Below are 15,874 nucleotides of genomic sequence, written 5' to 3' on the forward strand. Positions count from 1 at the left end.
TGTTTTTTCTTGGCAACATTTTGGGCTCAATTACACTTGAACCCAGCTGAACCAGTAAAAGATGATGTGTTGACTGTGCTATTCATTGTATGAAACAAACTGCTTCACTCACAAGCCCATGTACAGCAACAGGCTCTATGTAAAAGATCTACTGCAGAAAACTTACTTTTTCCTGTGTGCTCACCAGGCAATTCCCAGAGCATAGCACTCCCAGGCAGTTTCAGACGCCTTATGGCCACCACTGCAGATCTCTGTTGTAAAAAGACAGCTGTATACAGCTGCATGTTTAAAATGTTTCACAAAGAAAGGCTGCATTATAACGCTAAGAGAAGGGTAGCTATGCTACCTCCAGGAGATCGAGGTCTCACTTGTGCTAAGTAAATGGGTTTGGAAGCCATAGATTTAATCTAGAAAGAATTCCTCCTGTCCCTCCTGAGCTATGCTGTGTTTCACAAGCTAGACTGAAGCCTGTTTGGCAGTCGTAAAACAATCTAGGAGGAAGCAAATGCTGTGCTACTCTGACCATCATCTAATGAAGCACATAAGTGACTAATTGCTACATCAGGTAGCATGTGGGCAGGAATAGCTCTGTCAGATTACAGTATTTTAGTTCAAATCTCTGCTACAGAATGGATGTTCTGCTTCATCTCCTCTGCTGACGACATGACTACTGTTTGCTTCTGGGAAAGACACAACTGTGGCCAGATGGACTAGAGTTTCTTTTCAAGAGCAAAGACCTAAGTACTTGGGTATTAAGCCAATAATTAATGTACTTCACCAACATGGTGGGATTGCTCAGCTTGAGACAGTTCCTAACTCCTGATAGTGGGGAAAGATACTTAACCTGTACCAGTCTGAAAATCAACTCTCAGGAGGAAGAGGACTTACTTTTACTTAAGGGAAGATGAATGGCATTAGCCTCCACGCTGAAGGTCCCAAAGGCTGGTTCAGGTGAGTGTTAACAGCAGCAGAAGAATTGGAGCCTTGCTATGTTAAAGGTGAGACCATAAGGAGGCTTTTTGAGAAGTCAAGGAATGACCACTTGTCACTGTTTTCCCTTCCTATCTCTTTTGCTGCCTTTAATTTCCCAAATCTCTTCCATTTTCTATTTGATTTTCAGAATGATTGCACCCTCCCAAGGGCTAATGCAGAGTCCTATCTCTCATCTCTCCATCTCATCCTCCCCTTGCCGATAAACTGTTCAGAACAGCATGCATCATGTTTTCCCAGCACTGCAAGAGGAAGTTGTTGTCATGCTGCTGAGGGGGGGAGGATCAGTCCTTCCCACACCGTATCTGTGCATCAGAGCAGCTGACAATTTGGTCTGAACAATCACAGAGCTCCTCGCCTTCCCATTATGTTACAATGTTATTTGAAGTCTTTCATGGTCTCATATAACAAATGTGTCTGTCTAAGTAAAAAATCCAAAATACTCAGGCTAGTGGCTGCTCTTTTTTAAGAGATGGACATGAAGGGCATTATGAAATGGCAACATCCTTTTAAATAGAAAGCAAAACAAAAATGCTTGAAAGAAAAACACGTTCATGAGTTTAAATGTAATTTTTCCTGCAGCAATCCACAAAGGACATGCTTGTGCGAAGTTTTAATTTGATAGCGGAAGATATAGTAGAAAAGCACTCATTTAAGGGGTGTATCAACTGACCAGAAAAGAAAGATCTGGGTGAGGACAGGAATTAACCTGCTTAATCATTTGTTCAGCACATGGTGGTCCAGCCGCATCTCATCTCCTCATGTGAGGGCAGGGATAGCCACCAGCACCACTCACCCAGCAAGTTGCAAAGATTCAGGTTTGAGATGCAAGAGGTATCAGGGTATTTTTACTTCCAAAGCTGAAAGACTTCCCTGCCCATGAACCAGTTCTTTGGCCAGCTGCCTCAGTGAAAGAATAGGAATCTCTTTCAGTTAGTTTCATTAAAATTCTTTGGGTTACAGCAGCCTGGGAACAAGACATTAATGCTACTTTGAAAATTCAGACTAGGTTACAGCATAAAATGATAAGACTGGCAAGCAGATAACAGGATAGAACAGGGGGCTGCCCTGCAAGACTGAACTGCTGCACACTAGTCATGAAGAATCATCTCACGCTAACAGTGGGAAAGTGTGTGAAAATCCCCACTGGGATAAGGAAGGAGAGAATCTGAGAAAGAAGATTAGATTGTGGTAGAGTAGAAAGCTAGAGTTTCCCTCCTTGAATTGTTTCAACCACTTACTATTTGCTTCAATACTTCTCTGTGAGCCACTAATTGTCACAGTGGGATCTTTCTGCTTCATTTCCTCCTCTTTATGAGAGCAGGCGTCAACATTGCAAAGAGTTAGAAATCTGCTGCCTCCTATATGGAAGACAATGTCAGATTTGCAACATGTCCAGCGCAGGTCAGTGGCACAGTTAAGCCTTGGGAAGTGCCTTTTATGCAAGCACTAGATTTCAAGATTAGGGGTGGTGAGGGGAAACCACTAATGCAAAAACCAAAAACAAAAGCGAAAAAGAGTAAAAAATTGAGACCTGAATGAGCTTTCTGGCCTGGAAGAAAGACTGTAGTTTCATAAGTGTTTTGTTCACCCCTAGATCTGTTACTCTTTAAGCAGAAGTACTTAGTAGAAAGAGTACACGACACTAAAGGGAAATAATAGTAGTTAGCTCAGCTGCAGCTTAGTTATATGGAACAACAGGAGCAGGTTGTAGTTCACACCCAGAAACTGTATTTAGAAAATCCTCCATTTTAGGTCCCCTGTCTATGCCTTTCTCTGGTGCAGGTCAATCACTCCTGTCAGATGTTTGCCTGAGAACAGCAGAGATGCTTAGAACATGGAAAGTTTTTCAATTCGTATGTCACATTACAGAAATGGGAGGACATGTCTGGTTTATGCTTCTTCTACTTTGCATGTGAGGACAAGACCCAGGAATGGCACTTCCCTGGGACCTGCAGCCCATGGGCTGTGGTACCAACCGCCTCACTCTTAAGTAAAACTCCACAACAGCACAGCAGGACATGATTACTTTCTAGCTAAGCAAAAAGACTCTCCCCTTTCTCCTCCATATCCAGTATTTCTCTTTGGTCACACTAGAGGACTTCTCCATGTTCTGGATAAGCACCAGCCAGATCATGTACACTAGATAGACCACATCCCTTACTCTTATTACTGTGCTACATACACATACATACCTGAATAGTTTTCTTTATGTGGACATCCTCACTACTTTTTTCCATTGCCTTTTGCTAACCATCATCTCTAGTATTATAAAGCTTGTGCCAAATAACCTGTCTGCACCTTTCCTGCTTAAGCCTTCCTTTTATAACACCTTCTTCACAGCAGAGAACATGAATGAAAGACAAGCAGAAGGCTATGTTATACAGATTTCAGTGAAGCAAAAATATGCATTTAGGAAAACATGAGAGTCATCCAACTGAGAGGCCTTTTCAGCTTGTTTTTCTTATCTTTACTAATAGCAAGACTGAAGACCTACAGCACACAGCATATGCTGTTTTGTATTTATTTTCCTTTTTTGCTTCTCAGCTGTATAATTTAAACCTCCTTTCTTTTATTACATCTGTAACTACAACACATTCTAATATTTATAAATGAAGAGTGACTTGGCACCACATTGCGTGCAGTCTGTCTGCCTTCAGAGAGGCATTCTCTAAATGGGTCTACCAACCCCAAAAGCTGGGAGATCAGAACTGTTTACTTAAAATATATCTTCCTCCAAAAATAGCCATGCACAGCTGTAGATCTATTGAAAACTGTTAAATAACTGGAGATTTAGTCCGAAACATAAACTAGAAACCTTTCAGTGACCTAGATAACCTGTGGTAAGTGAAAGCAAAGGATGCCCAAATTGTTCAGAAACAAGCAGCCAGGAAGCAAGCCACTGCACTAGGCAGCAACCCTATTACTGCTTAATACTGCTACGGAAAAGAGCTAAGAACTCAACTCGTGGGCCTTAGAAATAATAATAGACTTTAATATCTTTCACAGGTTAGAAACTCCAGATGCCCAGTCACCAAAAATCTTTGCCTAAGACATCTTCATTTCCTCTAGATGCAAAGGGATAGTTACAAAGACCTAAGAATAAGACCCCAAATGTCCTGTATTCTAGCTGAAAAGCAGCTATGAGACAAAGGACAGGAAATCCTGAGTAGGAGAGTATAAACACCTAACTCCCTCAAGATCCTAATCTCCTAAATAAGGGATTTTTTTTGTGAGAAAACATAAACAGCAGTGCTTAAAGTGCAAACAGGTAGTACTGGTTTAAAGAATGGGCAGTATGTGGCTAGAAGCTTGGAGTAAAGTTCTGCAGCCAAGATAACCACCTCTGTTAAGCGCCACAAAAATGGTGGCTTCTCTTTGCTCTGCACCCCCTCAGTGCAAAATCTGTGCTTTTCTCACCAAGCTCTACAACTGAACCTTCTGAGCCTTCTAAGCAGTGTGGGAATAACAGGATGATGCTGCGGAAACTGCTCTTCAGAAGGAGCTTTGACCCTTCCAGGCAGCGAATGAGAGAGACACACGGTCTGGACAAGCCCCTGGCCCATTCATTGCTTTTGTGAAGTCGTTCGCTGATTCAGACGTGTGACACTCCAAAAAACACTGTGGAAGCAATGGCACTGCTTGTGGTACTGAAACAGCATGGATTCCTCCCGGGCTGCTGTGACTTCACAAATACCGACTTTGGATAAATCTTCTGACAAAATCCTGTCGGGCTTTTTGTTTGTTTTTTAATTTTTTCCTCCCAAGCAGGTTCCCAGAGCTCATTTGCTTAAGGCAACACACATGACACAAGAATAAGCCCTTTGAATAGTGGCGCAATTGTTTGGTCATGAAATGAAACAAGGCTGCATTTCGATTGGTAGTTGGAGTTTATGCTGTTTGATTTACTCTGGATTCTTTGTTACCTCAGTGCTATTTCTGCCAACACCTGTCTGAACACTACTGGTTATGGGCTGAAATACTGTTTTAAAGTCTTTTTTGAGTTTTACACTTATCAGCCTCTCCCTTTCCCCCTCCCCCCATCCCCTAAGCAATGCAACTTTACCCAAGAACTTTTTTTCCAGAAAGCCAACCGTATCTTGGGCTGTATCAAAAGAGGTGCGATCAGCAGGTTGAAGGAGGTGATCCTGCCCCTCCACCCTGCTGTAGTGAGACCCCACTTGGAATACTCTGCACAGTTCTTGTGCTTTCAGCATAAGAACGACATGAAGCTGTTGGAGCAAGTTCAGAGGAGACCACGAGGATGATCAGGGGGCTGGAGCACCTCCCGTATGAAGACAGGCTGAGGAAGTTGGGGCTGCTCAGCCTGGAAAAGAGAAGGCTGCGTGGGGACCTCATAGCAGCCTTCCAGTATCTGAAGGGGTCTACAAGAATGCTGCAGGGGGACTCTTCATCAGACACTGTAGTGATAGGACAAGGGGGAATGGGTTCAAACTTAAACAGAGGAAATATAGATTAGATATAAGGAAGAAATTCTTCACTGTGAAGGTGGTGAGGCGCTGGAACAGGCTGCCCAAGGAACTTGTGAAAGCTCAGTCGCTGGCAGTGTTCAAGGCCGGTTTGGACAGGTTGAGCATCCTAGTCTAGTGTGAGGTGTCCCTGCCCATGGCAGGGGGTTTGGAAATAGATGATCTTAAGGCCCTCTCCAACCCAAACCATTCTATGATTCGAAGAACCAAGAGAAGAATGAAGACAGACAATATCTGAGAAGACAGAAGATTAAATATGACATAAAGCATTCAGCCATGGTGTCCTTTGGCAATGGCAGAGGAACCTTAGTAGACCTCAGAAATATTTCCAGGAATGTAAGAGTAAAATATTAATATTTAATTTGTGGTCATAATTTCTTGCCCCTCACTTGAGTACACATTACTGTACCTATATCAGACACACATACAGAGACCTAACTCATGTGTCTAGCTTGGAATAGAAGCTGTTTTCAGACAGTTTTCTCTTCAACACTACCCCTTTTCCTGATTTACTGATTCTTGGTGGAACCTAAAATTACCTGAAAACCATAGCCACTGAGAAACACTTTTGTGTCCATACTCAAGCACTTGCTGAATGTCTAACCTGGAGAACAACATGCAGAGGCTCTGTGATATGGCTCTGATCAGATACTTGAACACAAGTCATTGTCAAGAACACTCCTATCATCACTTGTTGTCATGCTGCCTGCTGGCAACTTGATGCTAAATAGCTCAACATTTGTATCAGCAACTCAATCAGGATATTAATTTGAAGCAGAAGAGAGCTGTTTACCAAAAACAAATAAAAGGCGTATGGATGATGCAAGTACTGAGCTATGGGGCTTGCCTCCCCATACAGTACACATGCCTAGATGTTTTTTCCCCGATTCATGAAAACAGTTGGACCACAGGCAACCTGCGTACTGATCTGCAGGCAAATCTTATGTCAAAACACTGGTCTATCCTCAAAACATTTCCAATGCATGAAGAACACCGTGAAAGAAAACACTCTGGCTGCCCCCTCCCCTGTACCTCCTGAACATTAACAGGCCTGCATCATTTCTTACTCTCACTGGAGGGTGTTAGCCCTCATACCATCAAGCTTTCCATTCTACACTGAGAGGAATAAAAGTGCAATTGAACAACATGGAATGACTGAATTATTAGGTTATTAAAGAGAGAAAAAGACAGGACAGTGGAAAATGGGTATGTGCTCAATTTCACTTTTTTAAAAGTTTTTGTTTTAGGATGAGGCATATGCACGCAGCAGTTTAGGGAGGATATGTACGAGTTATCCTTTCACATAAACAGTCAAGGCCAAGACTATCCAGCTTCTTTGTAACACACTTTCTACAATGTGAAAAGTGTTCACAGCTCTATGAGCACAATACAAACAAGGTTTTACCCTGTCTTCTGTAGAAACTGGGAGTCATTCTGGGGCAAGAAATGCAGACATGTTCCACATAACTTAGGAACAACAATTCCCTCATCCAAGCAGCCCACCCTAGGGTTTATTCTGTAGAAGTTTACCAGTAGAGTAACTGGAAGAAGTCCTAGCACATTTGAATATATTTTCCAAGCTATAGGTTCAGATCAATTTAGCAATGGATAATCTAGCAACTACAGGATGCACAATTTTTAACTGCTAATATTTAACAGTTTGAGTCTGATTAACCACAAGTGCCAAACACTTACTGTACAAAACACAGACTCTTCCTTTTATTTGTTTGGGCTCTTAAGAAGCATTAAGCCGCACTGAAGTGTTAAAATCCTGCCTTTTTCCACTCTTTATTTACCCCTACATAGAGGTGTAAAATAGGTAGTCAGTATAGTCTTCCTTCCTTCCTCCAAACACCTCACACAAATAACAGCTATTTCACAGCAGAAAGAATCTTTTCCTTGAGATGATACAGCAGAGTTGAGCTTACACAAGCATCTCAGGTGGCATAAGAACCTCAAGCCCATCCAGCCTTGTCATCTTTCTTTCACCTAGCTGTGCAAAGCCCTGTTTGTCTCCAGCTTGCTCCCTTGCCAGGCAGGAGCTGTCAACATGAAGCCTGACTCAAACTCCACTCAGTCAAAGGCTGAGCCCCAGTGGTAATGGGTCCCAACAAGCACTTGTGTAGCAGCTCACTACTTGCTTTTCTCTGTCAGCCCCTCAAAGCAACACATAACCCTGCCTATCAAAAAAGCTGTTGCGTCCGAAACTTTTATCAAATTTCATTTATCTGCTACAGTGAAATAAGGGGAGAAACTAAGGGAGTGGGGAGGAGTGGGAAAATACTATCCGATATAAAGAGTAAAATGAGGACAAGTTAGTAAACTAGACTTCATACGCTGTCTGGTTTTGCCCATAATACAAACAGAAGTCAGTTTGTTTCAAGCAGATGGTCTATAGACTCCAAGCACTTGAAACAAGAGACAAGCACAGACAAACACAAGTGGACAAGGAGGACCAGGGTTCTTGGAACATCTCAGTGTAGGCATATTCTCAGGGCTGTTATGCACTACATACCGCATACCACATAACAAAACACCCAACCTCTGCTTCACTGATTTACCTTCCCAGAAAACCTACATAGTATCAACATCTGTTCAGCAGGACAATTACAAAATATGTAAGTATATTTTTCATATACACACACAGAGCCTCAGTTCAGATGGTTTCTCACATTCTGTAAAGAAGTAAATAGAAGTACCATTAGAAAAGGCACTTTTCTCATATTGGAAGAACAACTTAAGAGATGTTTAGAGAGTGAGTACAATACTCCTCACTATCTAAATATCTCATTCTGAATTCCTTCAAGTAGGTATTGCTAATTTTTCTTTTTTTTTGTTTCGAGGAGCAATATTTCTTCATGCATTTCAGCTGCACAGAGAAGAAAAGTTTACATGTAGCTTTGACCAGATGTGTTCACCGGCACAAAAGAAGCTCTATAGCAATTTTTCTATTTGTAGTGTTTGTGGATTCTAACTTTACAGTTCCTGTAGTTTATTGCAGTTCTGTGGGGTTCATTAAAATCCTTCTACAAAATCAGATAAACAAAAGGAACAGGAGAGGGAAAGTATGCATCTTACATACTGTCTGTTCATCCTGAATGAAGCCTGCCCCAGTCTGTTTTTGTACACAAACATCTGTGGAAAGCACGCACTTCCACAAGAGCACTCTGCATTCCAGTTTTGGTAGCTGGTTCTTTTCTTGAGCTTTGTGCGTATGTATGTACGCACACATATGTGGTTTCAGCATACTTTTCATAAATGAAAGGAAAAAGTAAAAGTTTACGTGACATATATTAATGTAAACACCAAAAAATCTTCAGTCCTTACATTGTAGACAGGTGTTTTAGAAATTTCCACTCTAAGATTTTATGGGAATTAAGAAGTAGCCTTTGTAAGTCTTACGCGCTAGTCACATACTGATGTGAGATCAGTCCAATCAAATTGATTTGTTTTTTGTTTGGTTTCTTATATTTTATGTTATTTTATGTTATTCCACTGACTTACAGTCTGCCCTGTTGTGTGTGACAGGAAGCCTATCAGAACCACCTGCAATAGAGTTTTTTAAATAAATATAAATTTTTAACAGAAATTTGACATCAATTTCTGCTCTGCACCATTGATTTCTTTGATGTGTGTTCCCCCTTCCCTGTTAATGTCCTCAAACTCATCTTGCCAGGACTGTCAAGAGCTTTTCCCTCAATATTTGTAGTACCTGGAGTCTCTGTTTTGACAGAGTTTTGTCAAATAGTATTAAAGTCCAACTTCTACTTTTAATAATTGCACTTCAGTGAGCTCTGTTTTTTCTCATGTTTTAAATACATACCCTCCCAGTATTTTAAAACTAATCCACATGTATATATGATTTACAGTTCTGCTCCAATAAATAAAGTCAGAACCAACAAAACCCCATAAAATAACAAAAAAAAAATACATAAGGTAATATAAAATAGCATAAAGTAACACAAAATATAAGAAACCAAACCAAAATATAATAAAATGGAATAGAATGGAACAGAATGGAGAGGCATGGAATGGAATAGCATTATGCTCTGCTTCCCATGCTTCCAGGACAGTGTGCATTTGGGAATTCCAGATACAATGGGGTGTAGTTGGCTGGATCAGAAGTGTAGTCAGAGAAACCCGCCACTGCATAGCTGAGGTTTTTGACACATCCACAGAAATGCTCTGCAGAAGTAACTCTGACTCAACTACAATGTTTGTTTCTCTACCTGCACAAACTCAGCATTCCCTGGTATACGCAGAGAATATGAAACAGTTCAGCCAGGGCATTTTGTTTTGGATAGGATAAACCTCTGCATACTTTGAGATCTACAGAATTTCCTGATGTATTATGAAATAATTAGTTGGCCAGAGATCCAGCCCAGGGCCCATTCAGTAGAAAGACAAACTTTATTCTCTCACAATCCCTGACTGGAGCTGGATAGAAAAGCTTGGGTTTTTAATCCCTAGGGGAAAGTTGATAGCGTTGAGATGATGGCTTTTCCAACAAAGTTTAAGTTACAGTGAAAAATTATAAGTTTCCTATTTGCTTTTTCTATACTTTTCTGTTTTTCTCACTTTTGTTCTTCTATTTCCTCTAGAAAGAAGGGAGTTGGGAGGGAAATGAATCTGGGGAAGGAAGAGAGAATGAAAGTGATCCACCCTCTCAGTAGCTTTCATGTATTTAATAAAACTATTTCTTAATAGAAGATTGAGATAAGTAAGAAAATGTTTAAGTGCAAAACCAGCCTTACTCTAATTATTAAGATAACACAAACGTAACCCTGAAAAGTGTCAAGATTTAAACTGTAAAATAAAATCCATTGAAGTAATAAAATTCAAATAATTACAGAATTTTTGAAATTCCAAGATTACTGTTAGCCTTTACATTGTTCAAAATCAGATCAAATAAAATTAAATCGTTTATCTCAGTCAGGATTGTTCACTGAGAGCTTTTTTTTTTTTAGTCAGGAAGTACAAAGGCCTAGTATTTCAAAGGTATTTATCTTGAGTGTGTTCTGTATACACACTGTCCAGAAGTGCGTACTATCTAAATGGTCAGAAAGCAACTGTACAAGCAAACTCAGCTTTTCTTGTCAGGTTCCACTGGACATCCAGCCTGCCTGTGCAGGTTGTTGAAGATCCTGCTGCTCCCCTGCTGCACCAAGTTCCTGTCTAGAAAGATGGGACTTTGAATCACACAGCTATGGGTAACAAAAACCAAAGAATAGAGAAATACCTTTATGGTTTTGGACCTCTCCTGCTGCAGCTGTAGCAACATCTCCTGGGAGAAAGGTCATTGCTCAAGCAGGGCAATAAATCAGAAACTCGTACTACAAGTAATAATGCATATTATAAAACAGAAGCCAGTTGTACAGATCCTAAATCACACCTTATGAAGAATTCAGCACTCTTAATTTACTAATAAAGCTACTGCCTCCTCACTTGCTTCACCATGACAGTATAAGACAACCCAGCAAAGACCATCTGCCCATCCTTGCACAGGGCAGAGTAAGATTATAGTCATGTGCAGACATTCTCCTGAGATACTGCTTAGTTGACTAGACAAATACAACATGGAACTCAACCTGCTATAACAGACCCTTTAACAGCATACACCTTCCCTATGTAACCTAGAATAGCTTACAAAATACTGAATCTTGACATATTTACTGGCCCATGTTTTAGCAGACAAAATTTGAACTATGTATTACTTAGAAGCAAACACCTTTATAATAGAAAGAAGGAAACATATCTGCGTCTCGTTTGGCAAAGAGCACGGCTATTGTTTGAAGATGCTCACAAACTTTAAAAGCTGAGAATAATCTTTGATAGGTAGAACTGATAGGAAGAACCTATAAAAAGAATCAAACCTTAAGAGTAACTATGAAGAATGTTTCAGCAAATAAATACTGTTTCACTGTAGGACATAGGGGAACATACAACAAACACCAAAATCTGTAGTGCATCTACGAACACCTTTGTAACCACCACAGAAATCAAAGGATCTCATACATTAGTGGATTTTTGTGGTAAAGTGAAAGAATTGTCTCTTCCTAGAGCCCTGTCTTAAAGCGATTCTGAACTCTGCTCAGATTGGCTGTGCAAGGTGGCTCAGTTATGAATGAACTTAGGAAAGGAGATATGCATCATCAAAGACTATCATAATTCTTTACTTTCAAAGGCTCCGATGACACTGGAGGATCTCATGTCCCATGGATACAAAATGAGCACAAAGTAGGGACTCAGCATATCACTTAATCAGATTTACTACTTCAGGGTGCTTTTTTTTGTTGTTTTGGGGGGTTTTAATTTTGGTGTTTTGCTTGTTTCAGTTTGTTTGTTGTTTTGTTTTGTTTTTTTCTGTTGGAAATATTTCCTTCTGGGGAATCCAAAGCATTCTACATCTTCTTTCTGTTTTGCTTCTCCTACGGGCCTAGCTTGTACAGCCATTACAACTGTTATGAAAGGCCTCAGCTCAAAGAAAGCAAGAGAACTTTTCCATGGACTTCTGAAGAGTACCACTAAGACTTGCTACATTCAAGACACAATCAGTAACATTCATAAACACACAACATCCAACTTTTAAAATCCTTACGGCAATGTTGCCACTCAGCATTCTCAGGCTTCTCTTCATGGCAACACACCAAGGCTAGGAATAATAGAGGACTTCTTTTCCGCTGAAGAAGATAGAAGAGCTGAAAGTGACAGGAGATGGAGTGAGAAGGAAAAAGCCTTCCCTAGACTAAATAACATAGAAGAGATTCTTCTATTCCCTTTTAAAACATAGAAGGCTTCAAATGTGTCCATTCTATTACAGACATTCACACCTGCCTAACCGTTTTGCTTGGCTCGTAGCAGCGTGTCATGCGAAAGAGGAGCACTTACAAAGCCCAGCTGTAAGGTAACAAGATGAGTCATGATCCAGATATGTATCACTGATAATCATGCACCTCGAGAGAGAAGCCAGAGCACCAAGAAGCAGATGAAAACTGCAGCCCTCTAAGTGCTGAAGGAGGAATTAAACAGCAAGTTTCATTTGGGTCTATCAAAAAGCAAGTGACAGAAGAAAGCTGTATCAGTTTCCTCCCCTACTTAATTTCGCATAGACAGATTTTCATCCAAGGTCTGATGCTGTCTAGAAAGCTTCTGCCAAGCTCATTTTGAGCAACCACCACTCTGCTCGGTATAGGGGGAAAAGAAAATATGTTCCTAGTTGTTGAAAACTTCCCAGGGTGCCAATGTTAACTACCAGCTCTTCTTGAAATAGTCCCTGTTTCTTACTCCTATGCCTCTTTATCCTTTTTGTACTATCTACTCTCTCATAAGGGCGAACACCTAAAGAAAAAGACAATAGATACATAGATACATACATACATACACACATGAACACACACATACACAGAGTCTATTCCTAATCTTGCCACTGCTGCAACCTTTTTAGTTTTGGGAAAAAGAGCCTGGACATATTTTAATCACCAAAAGGTGACCAGATAAGTCTGGCCTGATTTGTTATTTATACCATAAATTGCTGCAACAGTTCCACCTACTGTGGCATGCTGCCAGTGTTGGCCCACAAAGCACATGCAAGCGCCAGCTCTAGCTCACTCACATTCCCTCCTCAGTATTTACTCCAATAGTCATTCCTTTACTCTTTCTATTCTTTTACCACTGTGGGTACTCACTGTCACAGAACCATAAACATGAAAACCCTTGAGGCTATATTTCTTGTTCTTTTACAGCTTCTTGGGTTTTTTTTTGGTGGTGGTTGTTTTCAAACAGAAAGAAACCCACAGCTGTTGCCAGTACATACATTTCAACAGGTCTGTTTACAACTCCAACACCTTGGTTTTGGTGCCAGTGCTCTGCTTTACCAATCGACAATGTGCTAGTTCACACTTAACAAAGGGTCACACATAAGTTCAGCAATCGGGAGAGCATCACCATCCCCTCATCACAACTGCCAGACAATAGGAGATACAGAGCTTGTTACTGAGTCACACAGTTCTAATAAAGCTGCTCACCACTGGCCAAGTATGCATCTTACCCATTTTTCTTGTACTCTGATTTGTTAGCACAGTTATGATGTGTGAAGATAAAGCTGATCAAAAATAGCATGGATGTTATATTCATGCCAGAAGTTATTTCTCAAGCCTTGTAGTACAAAAATAACCCTAAGTATCAGCTGAAGATTATTATATAATAAACTACACCCTAAAATGTGACTTGAGAAATTTGATACATATTTTGCGATATCCCTGAAGAACAATATAGGAGGACTTCCATCAGCCTCTCAGTACCATCATAATAGAACAGATACATAATAGAAGTCACTGACAGAAAACACTGATGGAGGTAGGCCATCCCTCTGCCCACCCGAATTGTTCCTATACTACATACTGTTAGTCCATTTTAGTTTTTAAATCTAAGGTACAGGAGCAACATTTTAATTTTGCCTGTAAACTACCCTACATTTTAGACTGAGTAAATCTTTTCCTTGCCTTCAACAGATACTAAATGCACATCTAAATTCACCTCCTTCCTGGAATTAGTTTAGATGTCATTAATCTAAGAAGAAAATTTTGTCACAGCTGGAGTTAGTAAGCATCAGCTATGGACAGCAAAAAGAAAGAACTCCCTAAAGCTTATGTGCAGACATTCTGGCACCTAAACACAGACTAAACTATTTCTACACTGTCCCTGCAATCTCACTGTATTTCACATATTTAATCAAAATAGATATAATTTTCTCTTTAAATTTATGACTCCTTGTCTCTCTAGTGTCTTCACTTGCGTCTATGTTATTAAATTGCCCAATAATACTACTTCAAATGTTGAATAACCAAACCCACAGGCTATGAATCTTGTGATCACAGAATCATAAAAATGCTAATGGCAGGGATTCTAGGGACTTCTCTTCTGCCCCACAGCAGCATCAGATCTGCCAGTCGCCTGCTAGAGGTGTTTTTAAAAGCCCAAGTTTCACATTTGACAGTCTCCTAAAGAAAGAGTAGTACATTATCCCTAGCTAAGCATTAGCTAGAACTAAGCAGAATTTATCTTATTGCAATTCAAGCCCTTTACTTCTTTACCTATTAAAATTTGAAACCACATTATTATTTCTACTTTGCAGCAGTTTTCTAGATATATGAGGGCATTACTTAAGGAGGGAAGTTTTGTCCTGTCAGTCAGAGAAATTTGCTTTTTGCTTCTTTTTGCACCCTTACTATTGGAAGATGAAAGAAAAATACTTGGACCTTCTGGGAGCTCCAAATTATTAGTTTATTTCCTAGCATATTTGACACAGCATTTTCTACACTAAGGATTAAGTAGTGACCAGGTACAAAAGACATAAGTGAACTTGACCATGCTGGACTTTCAGAACTGACTGTCTCTTCTAAGCAACCAAGAAATTAACTTGTAGTATGTACTTATTTGGGATTACTTATGTACCAGTCCTTTGGCACAAGTCAGAAAAGGGCATTGTACGATGGCACTGCAGGGTCTCTGAGGAGAAGCTGGAAAACCCAAAGGCTGCCATTATGTCTTCTTTCACTTACCTCCTATCATTTTTTATTCTGGTCAGTGTAAGAAGCAGGACAGAGCAATCACGGGTATTAGAGAGCTTTGTGCTGGCCACTGGAGCACAAAACACAACTGTATGGAGGCAGCATAGGTACATCATCGTATTTGCACACTTTGCAATTGAAACTTAACTTACATGAGTGACTGCTGGCAAATACATACCCTTATCTTTTCCCCCTCTAATCTTCCCATGCTATGCTTTGATACATGCGATTCTAGGAATGTAAATGATGTCAAGCTTTCAAGAACCTAAACAGCAAGAAATCATTACCCTGACAGTTTGTAACTCAACTCATCAGATGACAGCTTTCTGACAGTAATGTGCTTTCATTCTAGCTGTGAATATGTATACTAAGCAGGGAAAAAAAATGGTCTCAAATTCTGTCCAGTGTTGAAACAAGCCAAAGTCAGATACCACATTCTGTAAGTTTCAGTAGAGTCATTGGCTTTCATCCCACTCTAGCAAGAATGAGCACATATCATTGTTCTTAAAAGAATTATGAGTTTCTAAACAGGAAAGCAAAGTTGCAATCCTTGTTTATAAACTTTTAAAACCTGCGTGTCTATAACTTGCTGCCCTAATATACTGTGAAGCTTTTGTCTGTTAGTAAGATGAATACTGACCTGGCATATTAAAGAATAATTGCTTTGTAGAGTTTAAAGGAATACTGCCTAAAGGAAGATACCTGCTTTTTAAATACAAACATTTTGATATTAAGGTCTTCCAGTAAGAACTGGTAGAATATTGAATGGGTTTGTAAATACCCCTAAATAAATGTTTGATATGTGCACTAAACTTAGGGGAGTTT

General features: G+C 40.1%; 1 protein-coding gene across 1 annotated transcript in view; it reads right to left on the bottom strand.

The window, feature by feature from the left end:
• The window catches only part of THSD4 (thrombospondin type 1 domain containing 4), a 312,906-nt gene that overhangs the window by 279,683 nt on the left and 17,349 nt on the right, over positions 1 to 15,874 (bottom strand). The window lies entirely within an intron of this gene.

Source organism: Lathamus discolor, chromosome 8, assembly GCF_037157495.1.
Source record: "Lathamus discolor isolate bLatDis1 chromosome 8, bLatDis1.hap1, whole genome shotgun sequence".
Classification (NCBI taxonomy): Eukaryota; Metazoa; Chordata; class Aves; order Psittaciformes; family Psittacidae; genus Lathamus; species Lathamus discolor.